Source organism: Rhinatrema bivittatum, chromosome 13 (genome assembly GCF_901001135.1).
Source record: "Rhinatrema bivittatum chromosome 13, aRhiBiv1.1, whole genome shotgun sequence".
Taxonomy (NCBI): domain Eukaryota; kingdom Metazoa; phylum Chordata; class Amphibia; order Gymnophiona; family Rhinatrematidae; genus Rhinatrema; species Rhinatrema bivittatum.
In genome coordinates, this window is record NC_042627.1 from 44149832 (window position 1) to 44168969 (window position 19138).

General features: G+C 41.4%; 1 protein-coding gene across 4 annotated transcripts in view; it reads left to right on the forward strand.

The window, feature by feature from the left end:
- Positions 1-19138, forward strand: part of ADAM10 (ADAM metallopeptidase domain 10) — a 482781-nt gene that overhangs the window by 315185 nt on the left and 148458 nt on the right. The gene's annotated exons all lie outside the window — the stretch shown is intronic.

The window sequence follows — 19138 nt, forward strand, 5'->3', positions numbered from 1 at the left end:
AGCAGTAAATGATGACATAGACTTAATTGGCATCTCAGAGACATGGTGGAAAAGAGGATAACCAATGGGACAGTGCTATACCGGGGTACAAATTATATCGCAATGACAGAGAGGAGCACTCGGGAGGAGGTGTGGCACTTTATGTCCGGGATGGCATAGAGTCCAACAGGATAAACATCCTGCATGAGACTAAATACAAAATTGAATCTTTATGGGTAGAAATCCCTTGTGTGTCAGGGAAGACTATAGAGATAGGGGTATACTACCGTCCACCTGGTCAAGATGGTGAGATGGACAGTGAAATGCTAAGAGAAATTAGGGAAGCTAACCAAATTGGTAGTGCAGTAATAATGGGAGACGTCAATTACCCCAATATAGACTGGGTAAATGTATCATCGGGTCATGCTAGAGAGATAACGTTCCTGGATGGAATAAATGATAGCTTTATGGAGCAATTGGTTCAGGAACCGACGAGAGAGGGAGCAATTTTAGATCTAATTCTCAGTGGAGCACAAGACTTGGTGAGAGAGGTAACTGTGGTGGGGCTGCTTGGCAATAGTGATCATAATATGATCAAATTTGATTTAATGACTGGAAAAGGAACAGTGTGCAAATCCAAGGCTCTCGTGCTAAACTTTCAAAAGGGAAACTTTGATAAAATGAGAAAAATTGTTAGAAAAAAACTGAAAGGAGCAGCTACAAAAGTAAAAAATGTCCAAGAGGCGTGGTCATTGTTAAAAAAAAAAATACCATTCTAGAAGCACAGTCCAGATGTATTCCACACATTAAGAAAGGTGGAAAGAAGGCAAAACAATTACCAGCATGGTTAAAAGGGGAGGTGAAAGAAGCTATTTTAGCCAAAAGATCTTCATTCAAAAATTGGAAGAAGGATCCAACAGAAGAAAATAGGGTAAAGCATAAACATTGGCAAGTTAAATGTAAGACATTGATAAGACAGGCTGAGAGAATTTGAAAAGAAGTTGGCTGTAGAGGCAAAAACTCACAGTAAAAACTTTTTAAAATATATCCGAAGCAGAAAGCATGTGAGGGAGTCAGTTGGACCGTTAGATGATCGAGGGGTTAAAGGGGCACTTAGAGAAGGTAAGGCCATCGCGGAAAGATTAAATGATTTCTTTGCTTCGGTGTTTACTGAAGAGGATGTTGGGGAGGTACCCGTAATGGAGAAGGTTTTCATGGGTAATGATTCAGATGGACTGAATCAAATCACGGTGAACCTAGAAGATGTGGTAGGCCTGATTGACAAACTGAAGAGTAGTAAATCACCTGGACCGGATGGTATACACCCCAGAGTTCTGAAGGAACTAAAAAAGAAATTTCAGACCTATTAGTAAAAATTTGTAACTTATCATTAAAATCATCCATTGTACCTGAAGACTGGAGGATAGCAAATGTAACCCCAATATTTAAAAAGGGCTCCAGGGGCGATCCGGGAAACTACAGACCGGTTAGCCTGACTTCAGTGCCAGGAAAAGACATGGTTTAATGGAACAAAGTCAGCATGGCTTTACCCAGGGCAAGTCTTGCCTCACAAATCTGCTTCACTTTTTTGAAGGAGTTAATAAACATGTGGATAAAGGTGAACCGGTAGATATAGTATACTTGGATTTTCAGAAGGCGTTTGACAAAGTTCCTCATGAGAGGCTTCTAGGAAAAGTAAAAAGTCATGGGATAGGTGGCGATGTCCTTTCGTGGATTGCAAACTGTCTAAAAGACAGGAAACAGAGAGTAGGATTAAATGGGCAATTTTCTCAGTGGAAGGGAGTGGACAGTGGAGTGCCCCAGGGATCTGTATTGGGACCCTTACTTTTCAATATATTTATAAATGATCTGGAAAGAAATACGACGAGTGAGATCATCAAATTTGCAGATGACACAACATTGTTCAGAGTAGTTAAATCACAAGCAGATTGTGATACATTGCAGGAAGACCTTGTGAGACTGGAAAATTGGGCATCCAAATGGCAGATGAAATTTTATGTGGATAAGTGCAAGGTGATGCATATAGGGAAAAATAACCCATGCTATAATTACACAATGTTGGGTTCCATATTAGGTGCCTACCACCCAAGAAAGAGATCTAGGTGTCATAGTGGATAACACATTGAAATCGTCGGTACAGTGTGCTGCGGCAGTCAAAAAAGCAAACAATGTTGGGAATTATTAGAAAGGGAATGGTGAATAAAACGGAAAATGTCATAATGCCTCTGTATCGCTCCATGGTGAGACCGCACCTCGAATACTGTGTACAATTCTGGTCGCCGCATCTCAAAAAAGATATAATTGCGATGGAGAAGGTACAGAGAAGGGCTACCAAAATAAGGGGAATGGAACAACTCTCCTATGAGGAAAGACTAAAGAGGTTAGGACTTTTCAGCTTGGAGAAGAGATGACTGAGGGGGGATATGATAGAGGTGTTTAAAATCATGAGAGGTCTAGAACAGGTAGATGTGAATCGGTTATTTACTCTTTCGGATAGTAGAAAGACTAGGGGGCACTCCATGAAGTTAGCATGGGGCACATTTAAAACTAATCGGAGAAAGTTCTTTTTTACTCAACACACAATTAGACTCTGGAATTTGTTGCCGGAGGATGTGGTTAGTGCAGTTAATATAGCTGTGTTTAAAAAAGGATTGGATAAGTTCTTGGAGGAGAAGTCCATTACCTGCTATTAAGTTCACTTAGAGAATAGCCACTGCCATTAGCAATGGTTACATGGAATAGACTTAGTTTTTGAGTACTTGCCAGGTTCTTATGGCCTGGATTGGCCACTGTTGGAAACAGGATGCTGGGCTTGATGGACCCTTGGTCTGACCCAGTATGGTATTTTCTTATGTTCTTATTAATGAAAAGCCTGATAATGTAACCATGCATTTATTTGTTTCAAAAGGTAAGAAGTGGTTGGTTTTTTTTTTCTTGTAACTCAAGTGGCATGAGATTCCAAAGAACTGATGCCCAGTAGATGCCAGCTGAGTCTTAGTGAAGCAGGGCACATTGATCAACTGTTGTGAAGACTGAAGAGCTGACTAGTTTAACTTTATGATTGAAATCACTATCGTAAGACCATAACAAATAACCAAGGTGTATATCTGAAACAAGAAAAACAAAAAACCATGGAACAATCAAAACTTTGGCCATCTTAGACCTGATAGAGACCTTCATATAGTTGAGACTTCAGCTTTTGCTGTAATACTGTTCCTACATTTCCCAGGAACGCTTAGTGTTCATTTGATAGTCTTTTTTAAAAAATATATAATCATTGGTCTCATAGAAAAATCTTTAACGGTGATTTTTTTTTTCTTTTTATCAATTTGTGACAATGTGCAAGTTTAAAAAAATGTGCACTTATCTTTTTCTTTAGAAAGTGACAAATGGAATGTTTATATTTAACATATGGTGAAAATCAACAAAAGCGTTTTATTAAAACCCAAAAGATGCCCAATACACTGTGCGTTTCGATTCTTCATCAGTGGCATCTGGTTAATACTGCAAAAAGAATTGGATGTTTAAATTCAACATCTAACAAATTAGTTTAATATAATCTAAGACTCACAGTTCATAACGTTTCACTATTCATAAATGTGGGTCTAAAATGAGCCATACGTTTTGAATGTTCCATGGTTTTTTTTGTTTTTCTTGTTATTTAACTTTATAACAGGGCAGCTAAATACTTAGGCCATGACTGATACATAGGGACCTTCATTTTCATTTTTTATTTTTCTAGGACATTTATCAGCACTTATAATGAAGAAAAATAGGAGAAAATCAATGGAAAAAATGACATTTATTTTCCACTGATTTTCTCCCATTTTTGTTTGTTATAATAAGCATTGATAAGTTCACTAGAAAAATAAAATAAAAACTGAAAATGAAGGCTCCTTACTGATATAGTTGTTTTAGAAGTAGCCTATCTATATCCACTGTATCAGTAGGGACCTTCCAAAATATTCATCTTTTGTTGCCTTATAGCCTAGAAATAAAGTGCATTAAACAATGTTTGCTCCATGTATCCACACATTCTACCCCACAACTGCCAAGTGAAAATTATATTCCAGAATTCCTTAGAAAATGAAGGAAAATAAAACATGGATTTGCTGAATTGGATGTGTCCCTTTCTTTTGTGCTTCTGAGGGAATCCTAAATACTTAAAGCTCTGGTGTAACCAGTTGCTTTCAAAAGCTTACACCAAGTAAATTAGTCCTACTTGTGTTAAATTGTACTAATTTAAATGACAGGATAAATTTAGCAGCACTTTGCTGGGTGGTGCAACCAACCATGATCACCAAGAACTCAGAGACAAAGCTATTGAAAGACAGAAATATGAGGATGGATTTAAAAGAATTTCAAAGTCCTTGAATAGCACTCAGAACACAGTCAAAAAGATTAAGAAGTGGAAGATGTATGACACCATTAAAACCCTGCCTAGTTCAGGCCATCCCTCCAAACTGGCATACCAAAGCAAGGAAGAGATTGATCAGGGAGGCAACCTAGAGGCTGATCGCAGCTATAAAAGAGCTACAGACTTCCCTGGTCAAGACTGGTCAAGGTTTGCATGTAAAACAATATCCCAAGCATTCCACAAATCTGACGCTTATGGTGGAGTGATAAGAAGGAAGCCATTACTCAAGAAAGCCAACCTTGAATCCCATATGAAGTATGCAAAGGAATTCTGCTAGAACTGTAGCCATATGACAAAAAGTTTTGTGGTCTGAAGAAACTAAAATAGAACTTCTTTATATGAATGCAAAGTTTTCTCACAGGATAAGCAGGATGGTAGTCCTCACATATGGGTGACATCACAGGATGGGGCCCAATCACGGAACACTTTTGTCTAAGTTTCTAGAACTTTGACTTGCCACCACTGGGTATGCCCAGCATGGCACCAACCCTGCAGCCAGCAGGGGTCCCCCCTTCAGTCTTCTTTTTTCCACGCACCAGTAGCCACGCGGTTAAGAAGCTCCACAGAGATTCCTGACAGGAATTTTCCTCACGGAATTACTACAACCTTTCTTACCCCACAGGGATCCCTCCTTCAATTCTTTCAAGCCGTGGTACTCTGGTAAGTTTTCTACCCGTTTTCGGTCGATTCCCGTCTAGTTTGACCCTCGCGGCCTATTGGCTGTCGACCGTACCGCAGCTCAAATTTTTCATGGCCATGGCGTCGGGGTTCCGTCTGTGCCCGGACTGCAATCGCACCATGTCCATAGCAGACCCTCATAAGGTCTGTGTAATGTGTCTTGGATGTGAGCACGATGTCCTGACCTGCACCAAATGTGCCCTAATGACACCAAAAGGTTGCAAGGCCAGAATGGAGAAGATGGAACTTCTCTTCCGTGCTCAAACCCTGACACCGTCTATTGCTTAGATGTAGTCGGAACCGGCACCGTCAACTTCATGCCAGCATCGACCACCGACCGGTGACTGTCCGGCATCGACTTCTCGGCCTTCAACCACCTCTACTCCCCCTCAGGACCGAGGGGATCGTAGAGAGAAACATCGCCACAGACATCGGAAGTCACGGACCATCGAGGGAGCGAAATCATCAACTTCTCCATTGTCCGAGCCGCCGTCGAAGAAACCCCATCCAGAAAAGACACCGACCTTTTCGGCGACGGGTCACCGAGGCAGCCCTCACCCGAAAGGGTATTGGGAGCCGCGACTCCGCCTTTAATGGTGGTCCCTCCGGCTATGCCTCTGTCTCCTTCTTCTGTTCCGGAGCCAGGGCTGCTTGCTCCAGGTCTCCGAGAAGAACTGGACCGGCTGGTTCAGGAGGCCATCGACAAGGCGATGCATTGACTCAAAGTTCCTCCGACACCGGTACCGATCGTGGAACCAACCACTGACCCGATTCCGACAGCGTTGGCATCGCTGCTCTCAATGGAAGCGCTCATTGCTGCTTTTCCACCGATGGATCCCGGGTCACCGATAGCTCTGGTGCCCTCTCTGCTTATCTTGTCATCAGGAGGAGAAACACCATTCCGCATCCCTCCATTGGGAGTCCTACCGATGCCTCAGCCATCGATGCCAATACGTCCGGCGCCACCGATCCATTCCTCGATGCCTGCACCGGTGCCTCCAATTATTCCTTCGGAGCCCAGACCAGGGCCTTCAGGGATTCCACCGTCCCATCCCTCTCAGGCTCCTAGAGGGGCAGGTGCTGATCCCTACGATACCTGGACTGATTCTTCACCAGACACTGATTACCTGCCTTCACCACCTTCTCCTACTGAAAGCAGAAAGCGTTCTCCTCTAGAGGACCTTTCCTTCATAAATTTTGTGAAGGAGATGTCTGAATTGGTTCCCTTCCAATTACAGACTGAACAAGATGACAGGCATCAAATGATGGAGCTGTTGCAATTCCTGGATGCTCCCAAGGAAATAACCTCATCCCTATTCACCAAGTTCTTCTGGATCTCCTCAAAAAGAAATGGGAACACCTGGCTCTGTTGCTCCAGTCAACAGGAAGGCTAACACTACTTATTTGGTACAGTCAGCCCCGGGTTTTCAAAAATCTCAATTGGATCACCAGTCTGTGGTTGTAGAATCTGCCCAAAAGAGGGCAAAGAGATCAAAACCCCACACTTCCTTTCCTCCAGGCAAGGACCAAAAATTTCTAGATGCCATTGGTCGCCGGGTCTTCCAGGGCTCAATGCTCATCTCCCGAATCACCTCTTATCAGCTCTATATGACCCAATACACCAGGGTCTTATTAAGCAGATACAAGACTTGACAGACTCCCTACCTCAGCAATTTCAAAATCAGCTCCAAACCCTAGTAAACAAGGGTTTTGAGGCAGGCAAGCATGAGATAAGATAATCTTACGATACCCTGGTAGTAGTGTCAAAGAGATCTGCAGCTGCTATCTCGGCAAGAAGATGGGCCTGGCTCAAGTCTTCGGACCTTCGCCCTGAAGTACAAGACAGATTATCCGACCTGCCCCATGTAGGAGACAATCTGTTCGGCGAACAGATTCAACGAATGGTGGCGGAACTCAAGGACCATCATGAGACCCTGAGTCAGCTCTCTGATGCCTTCTGAGTACTCCTCAAAACAGCCTTTCTGAAAAGACACTAAGAAGTCCTTCTTCCATCCGAAGAAATCCTACCTGCCACCAGCTAGAACTCGCTCTACGAGACCATTTCAAAAAACCCAGTCTCGTCAGATATGAAAACAAAAGCCGCAAGCAGCTCCTCAGCTGGGCCCTACTTCCGGTTTTTGACTCCTGCTTAGAGAGCTACAACTATTCTGGCATTTAATCATATATCACAAAACTACAGATATCCAAAAACCAATAGTGACATATATAGTATTCCAAACTTTATTAATATTCAAATTGGAAAAAATTCCAGAGAAACAACCTTTTAAAATCTCACACAAGGAATATCAACTCAGACCCAAACATTCCACCTAATCACACATTCATACCACTCACCACACATTTTCCAATATCTTTTAAAAACATCTTCATTTTCAAATTGAATTTTTACATATAACCCAAAATTTCCATTCACTTTACAAATTCTTCGAATTGAATTACAAGCAGAGAAAATTCAATTTCCGAAATCTTGCACATTCTCATGGCAGAATTATTTCAGTTCTTCTCCCTCCTCTCTTGATGTTCTCAACATGTTTCACTTTACACAGGCTTCTTCAGGAGAATTTTTAAAGAATTTCCTGCTGCTTATATATTTTCTTTATTTAGAGATTTTTATATACCACAGTACGTAAAGATATACATCACCGCGGTTTCTTCATTCATATTCATAAGTTCAATATTCCTGTATAAATGACATCTACAATAAACATCCCCAATCAATTTTAAACATTTAAATAAGCAAATATCCCACCACAACTTTGTATATAGTATTTCTCTTTAACATAACATTTTCACATATTTACCTATACGTCCCATAGACGTATAAGAACAGACATGTCCCCCGACTCTTAATCCTCCTCGCATCTCAAACGAGCTCTCACATAAGCACCATTTTCACCAAATGGCGTCATTTCTTCTGAGTTACCTATAGCGATTCAAATCAGAATAAACTTCTCTTAGACATTTTTAACAAAATGCCGTCCTATAGTTACCCCACAGGAAAGAATTTCTAAATACCAAAAAACTGCAGAAAAATCAAAGGAGACTCACCTCATTAGACTCTAGAACCAACTACTTCTACCAGCTCTGAACGCAGACATCAAACCAAATCCGAGGGATAACTACTCAAACTAAATCACACCTACTTCCTCATCCCTTCATTCAACCACCTCCAAACTAGTTTAAAGGGACTATCCATTCACCCAAACCGGAAAACATTTTTTTATTTTTTTTTAGAGGACAATAATTCCAAACTGACTCACTCAAAAAGTCCCTCCAAAAATAAAAAACACACAGCCCAATCGATTCATCCTCTTATGGTTACATTTGAACAAGTAGTGGAAAGAGATTTGAGAGAAGGAAATGGAACAACATTTCCCCTTTTGGAATTTAACAAGAGGAACATTTAGCTTTACAACATCTAAGTTGTCAACAAAATCTTGTTTAAACCTGCTGATAAAGGGGGCTCCATAGTTATTTTAGATAAAGAGAAATACGAACAAGAGGTATACCGGCAACTTAGTAATGAGAGGGTATTACTTTAGGTTGATTGAAGATCCTACGGAATTATTGTTAGAGCAGATCTCTAAAATAATAACAGAAGCCCTGAGTGTAGGATGGGTTACTGCAAAAGAAGCAGCTTTTTTGGTAAACCGTAATCCACAGATCCCGGTTTTTTACACCTTGCCTAAGGTGCATAAATCATTGGAATCACTGCCTGGGAGACCTATTGTGGCAGGCATTGGCTTGGTATTGGAGCCTTTATCAATATGTGGACCATTTTTTGAGTCCTTTTCTCCCTCTGGCTAGATCATATATTAAGGATTCTTCACACTTAATAACAGTATTGAAATCTCTTCCTAGAATGTTGGAATCAATTTGTTAATCTCTATGGATATTGAATCTCTATATTCAAGTATCCCTCAGGGGGCTACTATCCATTTAATACAGGAAGGTTTGGATACGAGGTTAGACAAGAAGGTTCCTACACATTTCCTGGTGGAACTGGCAGAAATTGCGCTCACTAGAAATTTTTTGTTTAAAGATGAATTTTTCCAGCAGGTTCATGGAACCGCGATGGGGGCCACGATGGCCCTAGATCTTGCATGCTTGTACGTTACAGCCTTTGAAGAGACGTTTGTTTATTCTTCTGTCTGGTACAAGCATGTGAGATTGTAGGGTCTGTATATTGACGACATCCTTATAATCTGGGCAGGTTCCAAGGGTGAGTTTGAACTGATTTTTGACCATCTAAATGTGCAGGATGTTAACCTGAAATTTACCTGTGATATTCAAACACAATGGGTTTCTTTTTTAGAGATATATAAAGATGGATTTTTCACAACTGAGCTATACCGGAAGGCCATAGACAGGAATGGTCTTTTACATTTTTCCAGTTTTCACCCCAAACATATTAGGGAAAATATTCCATTAGGACAGGTTTTTTGTTTTTTTTTTTTTGTTAGGAGAATCTGTTCAGAAATGTCATCTTTCAAGAAACATGCCAAAGATTTACGGGAAAGATTTAAAGCCAGGGGATACCCAGATCATGTGGTTAAACAGGCATATAAAAGAGCATGCTATATAAATAGGGATCTTTTGTTGGCTCCTAGGAAACCCGTGGATTCAGGTTCTTTGGTATGTGTTCTGCCCTATTCAGATAGGGTGGGTGAGCTGGTTCAAGTCATAAAGAACCATTGGCATCTGGTCAGTAATTTTGAGGGCATGAAGGATCCCCCGTTATTTGCATTTAAGAGATCAAAAAACCTTCGAGATATTTTAGTGCACTCTGATTTGACATATAAGAAAAATTGGGACTGTGGAACAGGAGGACATTATCCATGTCAGAATTGCAGTATTTGTAGATTATGTATGTCAGTACAGTTTTTTATTCATCCGGTTACAAGAAAAAAGGTTTTCCTGCGAGGGATTACTAATTGCCAGTCTGTCAGTGATGTATAATCATAAAATGTCCGGTGGGCTGTTTTATGTAGGAAAGACAGCGAGGAAAATAAAAACACGGATTCAGGAACATTGCAGTAGACTTCGGAATGAAGTAGAAACTGCCCCATTAGTTGAAGCATTGGCGGGAGTTCCAACATACAGTAGATCTTCGGTTTTGTTATTCAAGAAGTAAAAAGTAAACGTGGGGGAAATCTGAACAAAATTTTAATGAGATCAGAACAGAGATGGATTTTCTCTTTAGGTACTTTATGGCCAAATGGTTTAAATGACAAAATCGATTGGGCTGTGTGTGTTTGATTTTTGGGGGGGACTTTTTTGAGTGAGTCAGTTTGGAATTATTGCTTAATATTATCCTCTAAAAAAATTTAAAAAATGTTTTCCGGTTTTGGGTGAATGGATAGTCCCTTTAAACTAGTTTGGAGGTGGTTGAATGAAGGGATGAGGAAGTAGGTGTGGTTTAGTTTGAGTAGTTTAAAAGGGGTTGAAGGGGAGGAGTTGGTTTATCCCTCGGATTCGGTTTGATGTCGGCGTTCAGAGCTGGTAGAAGTAGTTGGTTCTAGAGTCTAATGAGGTGAGTCTCCTTTGATTTTTCTGCAGTTTTTTGATATTTAGAAATTCTTTCCTGTGGGGTAACTATAGGACTGCATTCTGGTAAAAATGTCTAAGAGAAGTTTATTCTGATTTGAATCGCTATAGGTAACTCATAAGAAATGACAACGCCATTTGGTGAAAATGGCGCTTATGTGAGAGCTCGTTTGAGATGTGAGGAAGATTAAGAGTCGGGGATGTGTCTGTTCTTATACGTCTATGGGACGTATAGGTAAATATGTGAAAATGTTATGTTAAAGAGAAATACTGTACACAAAGTTTTGGTGGGATATTTGCTTATTTAAATGTTTAAAATTGGGGATGTTTATTGTAGATGTCATTTATACAGGAATATTGAACTTATGAATATAAATGAAGAAAATATATAAGCAGCAGGAAATTCTTTAAAAATTCTCCTGAAGAAGCCTGTGTAAAGCGAAACATGTTGAGAAGATCAAGAGAGGAGGGGAAGAATTGAAATAATTCTGCCATGAGAATGTGCAAGATTTCGAAATTGATTTTTCTCTGCTTGTATTCATTTGAAGAATTTGTAAAGTGAATGGAAATTTTGGGTTATATGTAAAATTCAATTGAAAATGAAGATGTTTTAAAAAGATATTGGACAAATGTGTGTGGTGAGTGTGTGGTATGAATGTGTGATTAGATGGAATGTTTGGGTCTGAGTTGATATTCCTGGTGTGAGATTTTAAAAGGTTGTTTCTCTGGAATTTTTTCCAATTTGAATATTAATAAAGTTTGGAATACTATATATATTCTGCATAGAGAGCAGCAGCCAGCTTTCACTGCCTCACATACCAGTGGAAGGTCGATTGTGCCATTTCAACAGGTGGCACTCAATCATCTCAGACCAGTGGGTCCTAGCGATAATCGCTCAAGGTTATCATCTCAACTTTCTCTCCATCCCACCGGACTCCCCACCTCTACCGATGTGGAGAACATCCGATCAGTCCATCCTTCTGGAACAGGAGGTCTCCCTCCTTCTCCAGTCCAAGGCAATAGAGCCAGTACCCTACTCTCAGCACGGCCTAGGGTTCTGTTCCCGGTACTTCCTAATCCCCCAAAAATCGGGAGGCGTTCGTCCAATTCTGGATCTATGTGCTCTCACGTACCTCCATTGAGAAGTTCAAAATGGTAACTTTGGGTTCTCTTCCTCTTCCACAAAGAGGAGACTGGCTCTGCTCTCTAGACCTCCAGCACGCATACACTCATATTGCAATAACTCCATCTCATCGCAAATACCTGAGATTTCTGGTAGGCCCCAAGCACTATCAGTACAGAGTGCTTCCATGCGGCCTCGCACCTGCACCATGAGTCTTCACAAAATGCCTTGTAGTTCCAGCCTTCCTCGGGACTCAAGGTGTTAACATCTACCCCTATCTAGACGATTGGTTGATCAGGGCTCCCACTCAGCAAACTGCTCTGTCGTCTCTACATCTTACCTTACATACTCTGATTTCGCTAGGATTTCTCGTTAACTACGACAAATCCTACTTAGTCCCATCTCAAATCTTATCATTCATAGGGGCAGACTTGGACACCTTGCAGGCAAAAGCTTTTCTACCTTGACAATGAGCTCTCACTCTTGTCTCTCTCACACACCAGCTGCAGTCTCAGCGCTACACGACTGCACGCCACTTTCTCATCCTACTGGGACACATGGCATCCTCAGTTCAGGTCACCCCAATGGCCCGCCTAGCCATCAGAGTCATACAGTGGACTCTAAGGTCACAATGGACTCAATGCATTCAGCCCCTGTCGACCATTGTCCATGTCACAGACTCACTCAGTCAGTCTCTCGCCTGGTGGGAAAAATCAGATCAATCTCCTCCAAGGCTTGCCCTTCCAGGCTCCAGACCCTCAAATAACTCTCACCACCGATGCATCCAACCTCGGCTGGGGAGCCCATGTGGCGAATCTGCAGACACAAGGAACTTGGTCTCCAGAGGAAGCCAAACACCAAATCAATTTCCTGGAGCTTCGAGCAATCAGATGTGCTCTGAGTATTTCAGGATCGCCTCTCCAACCAAGTCATCCTGATTCAGATGACAACCAGGTGGCCATGTGGTACATTAACAAACAGGGAGGCATGGGCTCCTACCTCCTGTGTCAGGAAGCTGCGCAGATATGGGAGGAGGCCCTCTCCCACTTGATGTACCTCAGGGCCACCTACTTGCTGGGAGTGGACAATGTGTTGGCAGACAAGCTAAGTCGCACCTTTCAACCGCACGAGTCATCTCTCAACCCCTCAATAGCGGACTCGATCTTCCAACAATGGGGTTACCCTCAAATAGACCTCTTTGCGTCACCTCAAAACAGCAAAGTAGAGAACTTCTGCTCTCTCACTCGCAGCCAACGCTATCAGCCAAGAGATGCATTCTCCCTCTCATGGGCAACCGGTCTCCTATATGCATTCCCTCCACTTCCACTTCTCTCAAAGACTCTCGTGAAGTTACGTCAGGGCAAGGGAACCATGATCCTGATAGCACCTCACTGGCTACGTCAAGTGTGGTTTCCAATACTTCAGGATCTCTCCATTCGCAGGCACATTCCCTTGAGAAAGGACCTGCTTCTGATTATGCAAAACGATGGGTGCCTGCGCTACCCAAATCTTCAAGCCTTGTTCCTGATGGCATGGATGTTGAAAGATTAATCCTTCAGCCACTTAACCTTTCTGAATTAGTTTCCCGTGTCCTGATTGCTTCACAAAAGCCTTCCATGAGAAAATCCTACCTTTACAAATGGAACAGGTTTCAGTCATGGTGCTCTTCTCAATCCCTTGGCCCCCTTTACCTGTCCAATCATGAAGTTTCTGGACTATCTCTGGCACTTGTCAGTAAGGTCTGAAAACTTCCTCCATCAGAATGCATGTTAGGTGTGTGGCCGCCTTCCATAAGGTGTTGGGGATGTTTCCCATATCAGTACAACCCCTTGTAACATGTTTTCTGAAGGGCTTGCTTCACCTCAAGCCTCCACTGGGTCCTCCGGCCCCTTCTTGGGACCTCAACCTGGCTTTGGGTCGGCTCATGAAACCACCATTCGAGCCTCTCCAATCCTGTGAACTTCGCTATCTCACATGGAAAGTGATTTTCCTTTTGGCAATCACTTCGGCTCGCAGAGTTAATGAGTTACAGGCCCTAGTTTTCCTATCCGCCTTAAACTAAACTCCTGCAGGACCGGGCAGTACTCCGCACTCACCCTAAGTTTCTTGCCTAAGGTAGCATCAGAGTTTCATCTCAATCAATCCATTATACTACCTACCTTTTTTCCCAGGCCCCATTCCAGTCCAGGAGAGAAGGCTCTGCATACACTTGACTGTAAACGGGTTCTAGCGTTCTACCTGGACCGTACAGCTGCCCACAAGAAAAGCACTCAATTGTTTGTCTCTCCATTCCATTAAATTGGGGGCAGCCTGTGGGTAAGCAGACTCTCTCCTCTTGGTTAGCGGACTGCATATCCTTTTGCTATCAGCAAGCAGGCATTCCACTTCAAGACCATGTTTAAAGCACACTCTGTGATGGTGACTTCAGAAGCACACCTACACTTGGTGCCGCTTCCTGACATTTGCAGGGCTGCCACCTGGAATTCTCTCCATTACCTTTACAGCTCACTATTGGTTTTGGACAAGGCCAGAAGACAAGATTCCATTTTCGGCCAGTCTGTCCTGCGTGACCTATTCACAACTTGATGTAACAAACACCCTTGCGCCTGCCGGTAGGGTTCAGGATGCCCTTGGCCAAATTTCACCCCAGTCCTAGTGCCTTGCACACCTGGGTACATTTGGTGCATACTCTGATGTCCTCAGCTCGGTACTCACCCATATGTGAGGACTACCATCCTGCTTGTCCTGTGAGAAAGCAAATGTTGCTTACCTGTAACAGGTGTTCTCACAGGACAACAGGATGTTAGTCTTCACGAAACACTCCCTGTGGTGTTGGGTTCATTACATTCTTATTTTATTTTTTGGCACATCCTGTAGCTTTTTAAACAAGAGTGAAGGGGGACCCCTGCTGGCTGCAGGGTTGATGCCATGCTGGGCATGCCCAGTGGGGGCTAGTCAAAGTTCTAGAAACTTTGACAAAAGTGTTCCGTGATTGGGCTCCATCCTGTGATGTCACCCATATGTGAGGACTAACATCCTGCTGTCCTGTGAGAACACATGTTACAGGTAATCAACATATGCTTTACTTTTGGTGCAAACCAAACATAGCATAATCACCCAGAGAACACCATCCTTACTATGTAGCACAGTCGTGGCACCAGTATCACGTTATGGGGATGTTTCTCATTGGCAGGGAATGAGACACTCTTTAGGATAGAAGGGACAATGAATGGAGAAAATTATAGAAAAGTTTTTTTTTTTTCCTTTGCAAACCTGTTGACCTTTGCAGGAAAGTTGAAACTGGGATGGAAGTAGTTGAGTGTGGGAGAGCTGCAGCTATGATGCTTATTAAGGCATAGGTAGTCTTGTAATTTTATACAATTGTACATATTATTTTTACTGATCACTCACTGCTTTGATAGGCATTAAGACCAAAAGGCAGTATATAAATAAATTTAAGTAAATAAGTTCACTTTTCAGCATGAGAATGACCTGAAGCATACGTAAAGAACATAAAGGTAAATGTCCTGAAGTGATCCAATCCATTTCATTCATTTCATTTATTGCTTATATACCATGAAAACAGGTACAAAGATATGCCCAATATGGCTTATATAATTAGAAATACAAAATGACAATATTGCTGAATAAACGATAAATATGGCAGTTTTAAAGAAAATCAGAACCTTAACTTCACTCCATCAAATATCTGTGGCATTACTTGAAGATCATTGTCCATTATCTCTCCCCAAGGAACCTGACAGAACTTGACCAGTTTTGTAAATTAGAATGGTCTAATATGGCAGATCTAGATGTGCAGTTGGAGACTCATCCCAATAGATTCGCTGTTGTATTTGCTGTCTAAGGTGTTTCCATCAAGTATTGACCTTGGAGTTGGAGACTTATCCAGTTGTTGGATTTCATTTTTATGTGTTGAATTATTGGATACATATATGCTTTGTTCCCCAGTAATGCATTTTTGGCCCTGAAAAGTGTGAAATGTGTTGAGTGGAAAAAACATAATTTAAATGCAGCAAAATGTGAAAAAATGTTCATGGAGTGTAGACTTTCAATAACCGCTATAGGGTGACTTAAATGATGCTTTTTGGATTTTTAATCCTAAATTCTATAGGCAATCAGTGGAGTACTTATAATAAAGGAGGGATATAGTTAGTCGCCTTCTTTCTAGCAACAAGTGTGCTGTTGTGTTCTTCAGTAGCTGCAGTAGGTAGGCCTTGATACAAGATGTTGCAATAGTCCACTGTAATGGTTATGAATGCATGAATTAGTGTCCATATCCTTTCTTGTCAGAAACAGATGGATATTATGTATCAGGTGGAAACTGGGAAAAGTTCCATGTACGCCAGATGAAACTTGCTGCACCATTGTTAAGTCGTGGTCCAATTTGAACACCCATGCTTCTGAAAAATTATACTTGGTTGCAGGTTAATACTCCTAATACATGGGGTCACTGAGCTGCCTTTTTCTTTCATTCAGCCAAAACTGATTTTTCTGGATTTAGTTTGTTCTGTTCCAGCCAACTTGCTACTGCTCATGTGTTTAAATTAGACACAGCAGTAACTTAATCTAGTTCAGTACAGCTGAATTTAGTAAATAGTAGCAAATCTCACTTGCAACTGCAGCCTACCAGCTAATCCTAGACATAAAAGTGTAAAAAGAAACAATTTAGGATATGTTTTTATTTGCAGATCAAAGGAAATGACAAAAGAAATGTTTAGCCTGTCAGTCTTAAATTGTGCAGTTTTTCTTTTAATGTAACTTCAATTTCTTGGGATATTTTTCATTTTCATTTTTTAATGAAATTTGTGAGCTTAAAACAATCATCTTATATATTGGATTAATAAAGCATTTTCATCTTGCTATATTCCACAGCCCTTGGTTATAGCACACTAGAATAATATGCAGTAATATAATTGTCATGTTTTTGTATTTATAAACTACTAGCATGCTTTAAAGAGCTTTTTTGATGTGATATTGGAGTTCTTGGAATGTTTCATTAAGCCTTTCTAAGACAGATTATATTATATTCACATTCACAGGAGAGATTATAAGCACCCGTTAAGACCTATTTGCTGATACTCAACAGTAGCTCTGAATTTCAGCAGTCAAAATTGTTTTAAACAACCTCAAGGCATTGCTCATAAACTAATTTAAACTAGATCTGATTTGTAAAACAAACTATTGATAACAGGGTGAAATATAATTGTAACAAGCTATAATTAAGGTGATGGCATCATAGGCCCCTTATGGTTGGTAAATGTTGGGGTGTCTTTTTTTTTTTTTTTTTTTTTTCTTGGACATGAATTAAGGTAAGAAAAATGGGCTAATTTTTTAGAAGGAATGCAAGGAAAGCGGGATTCTATATTTATTTTTAACTTTTATATACTGATGTTCCTGTATAGGATACATATCGCACCGGTTTACATGAAACTGAACTGTCGCTGAGGGGTGGATACAGCGAAACAAGTGGTACAATGAACATGCGGAAACAATAAACATGTGGAACATTAGCAATACATTATGATATAATAAAATAACCATATAAAAAAAGATAGTAAATAAAATGATAGTAAAAATGGGTTACAATAATAATATAACAAAGTTAATAAAAATAAAATAAAATAGAAACAAAGGGCTAAGCCTGATAAACTTCTAAATCGTCTTTAGGAGAAAGTAACATAGTGGGAGAGGTGGCGTAACTGGATAGCATGGATCTGGGTGGTGGCGGAACCGATGGATGACTGGAAAAGGCTAACGTAGTCTGCGGGCAGGTTACAAGGGATGAAAACCACCATGCATTGAGATATTTAACTTAGAAGGATTCATAGAGGGACTAAGGGACTTGTAGCTGTGCGAAGGTCCGTGGTTAGGTTACGGGATTAATGTGGATTTTGTCTCCTAGAGTAGTTAGATCTGGGGCTGTATGGAGTGACGGTGTAGATGGGAGGGTTTATGGTTGGACATAAACCTGGGAAGCCTAAATGCGAAGGCTATCTCTCAGCAAAGGCCTGGCTGAAGAGCCATGTTTTCAGTTTTTTTGAAAACCAGAGGGCAGGGTTCTTGGCGGAGGTCCGGTGGGAGTGAGTTCCAAAGGGGAGGACCCGCTGTGGAGAGGGCGCACTTCCTTAAAGAGGTTTTAGCCGGTGGAGTATACAGCGTATCCTTGTATGCTCTTCTGATGGGTCTGTTTGAAATGTGCGGCCATAGTTGGAATGTTTGAGGGGGGAGATATCGTGCAAGGCCTTTGTGGATCATCATAAGGGCTTTAAAGAGAATCCTGAATTTGATTGGTAACCAGTGAAGGTTCTGCAGGATGGGCATGATGTGTTTCCTTTTGTTGGCGTTTGTGAGGATCCTGGCCAAAGCGTTCTGGACCATCTGTAGTGGTTTGATTGTGTTGGCGGGTAGACCCAGAAGGAGGGAGTTGCAGTAATCCACTTTGGATAGGATGATAGATTGTAGTACCAAGCGGAAGTCTCGGAGGTGTAGGAGTGGTTTTAGTTTTTTTAGTACCTGTAATTTGAAGAAGCATTCTTTGGTGTGGTGGTGTTTACGAATTTTTTCAGGTTAAGTTGGTTGTCGAGTAGAACACCCAGATCTCTCACATGTGATGAATGATTGATGTTTTGGCGAGTTGGGAGGAGTTGAGGAGAATGTTGTCCTGTGCTATTAGAAGGATCTCTGTCTTGTTGGTATTGAGGACAAGGTTGAGGCTGGTGAGAAGTCTGATTGCTAGCAGGCAGCTGTTCCAAAGGACCAGGTTTTGTGAAGAGACTCTGTGATAGGGATGAGGATCTGGATGTCATCCACATATAGGAAGTGCGTTAACTTAAGGTTAGTGAGTAACTGGCAGAGCGGTAGGAGGTAGATGTTAAATAGCGTGGGTGAAAGAGATGATCCTTGGGGGACTCCCATGTTGGAACTGACTGGGTGTGATTCTTTATTGTTGATCCTTACCTTGTAAAACCTGTTTTCAAGGAAGGATTTGAACCAGTTGAATGCAGATCCTTTGATGCCAATGTCTGCAAGTCGTTGTAATAAGATCTTATGGTTCATGGTGTCAAATGCAGCAGACAGATCCAGAAGAGCTAGTAGGTATGGTGACCTTTTTCTAGGTTTAGGAGGATGGTGTCTGAGAGGGTGGATAGTAATGATTCTGTGTTTAGTGCTTTGCGGAAGTCAAATTGAGTTGGGGTGAGAATCTCGTTTTCTTCTAGGTATTCAGAGTATTTATTTATTTATTTATTTATTTTATATACCGACATTCAATCGAGATCACATCGGTTTCCAGATAACTAAAAGAATAGGGCTAGATCGGCCCTATTTTACAT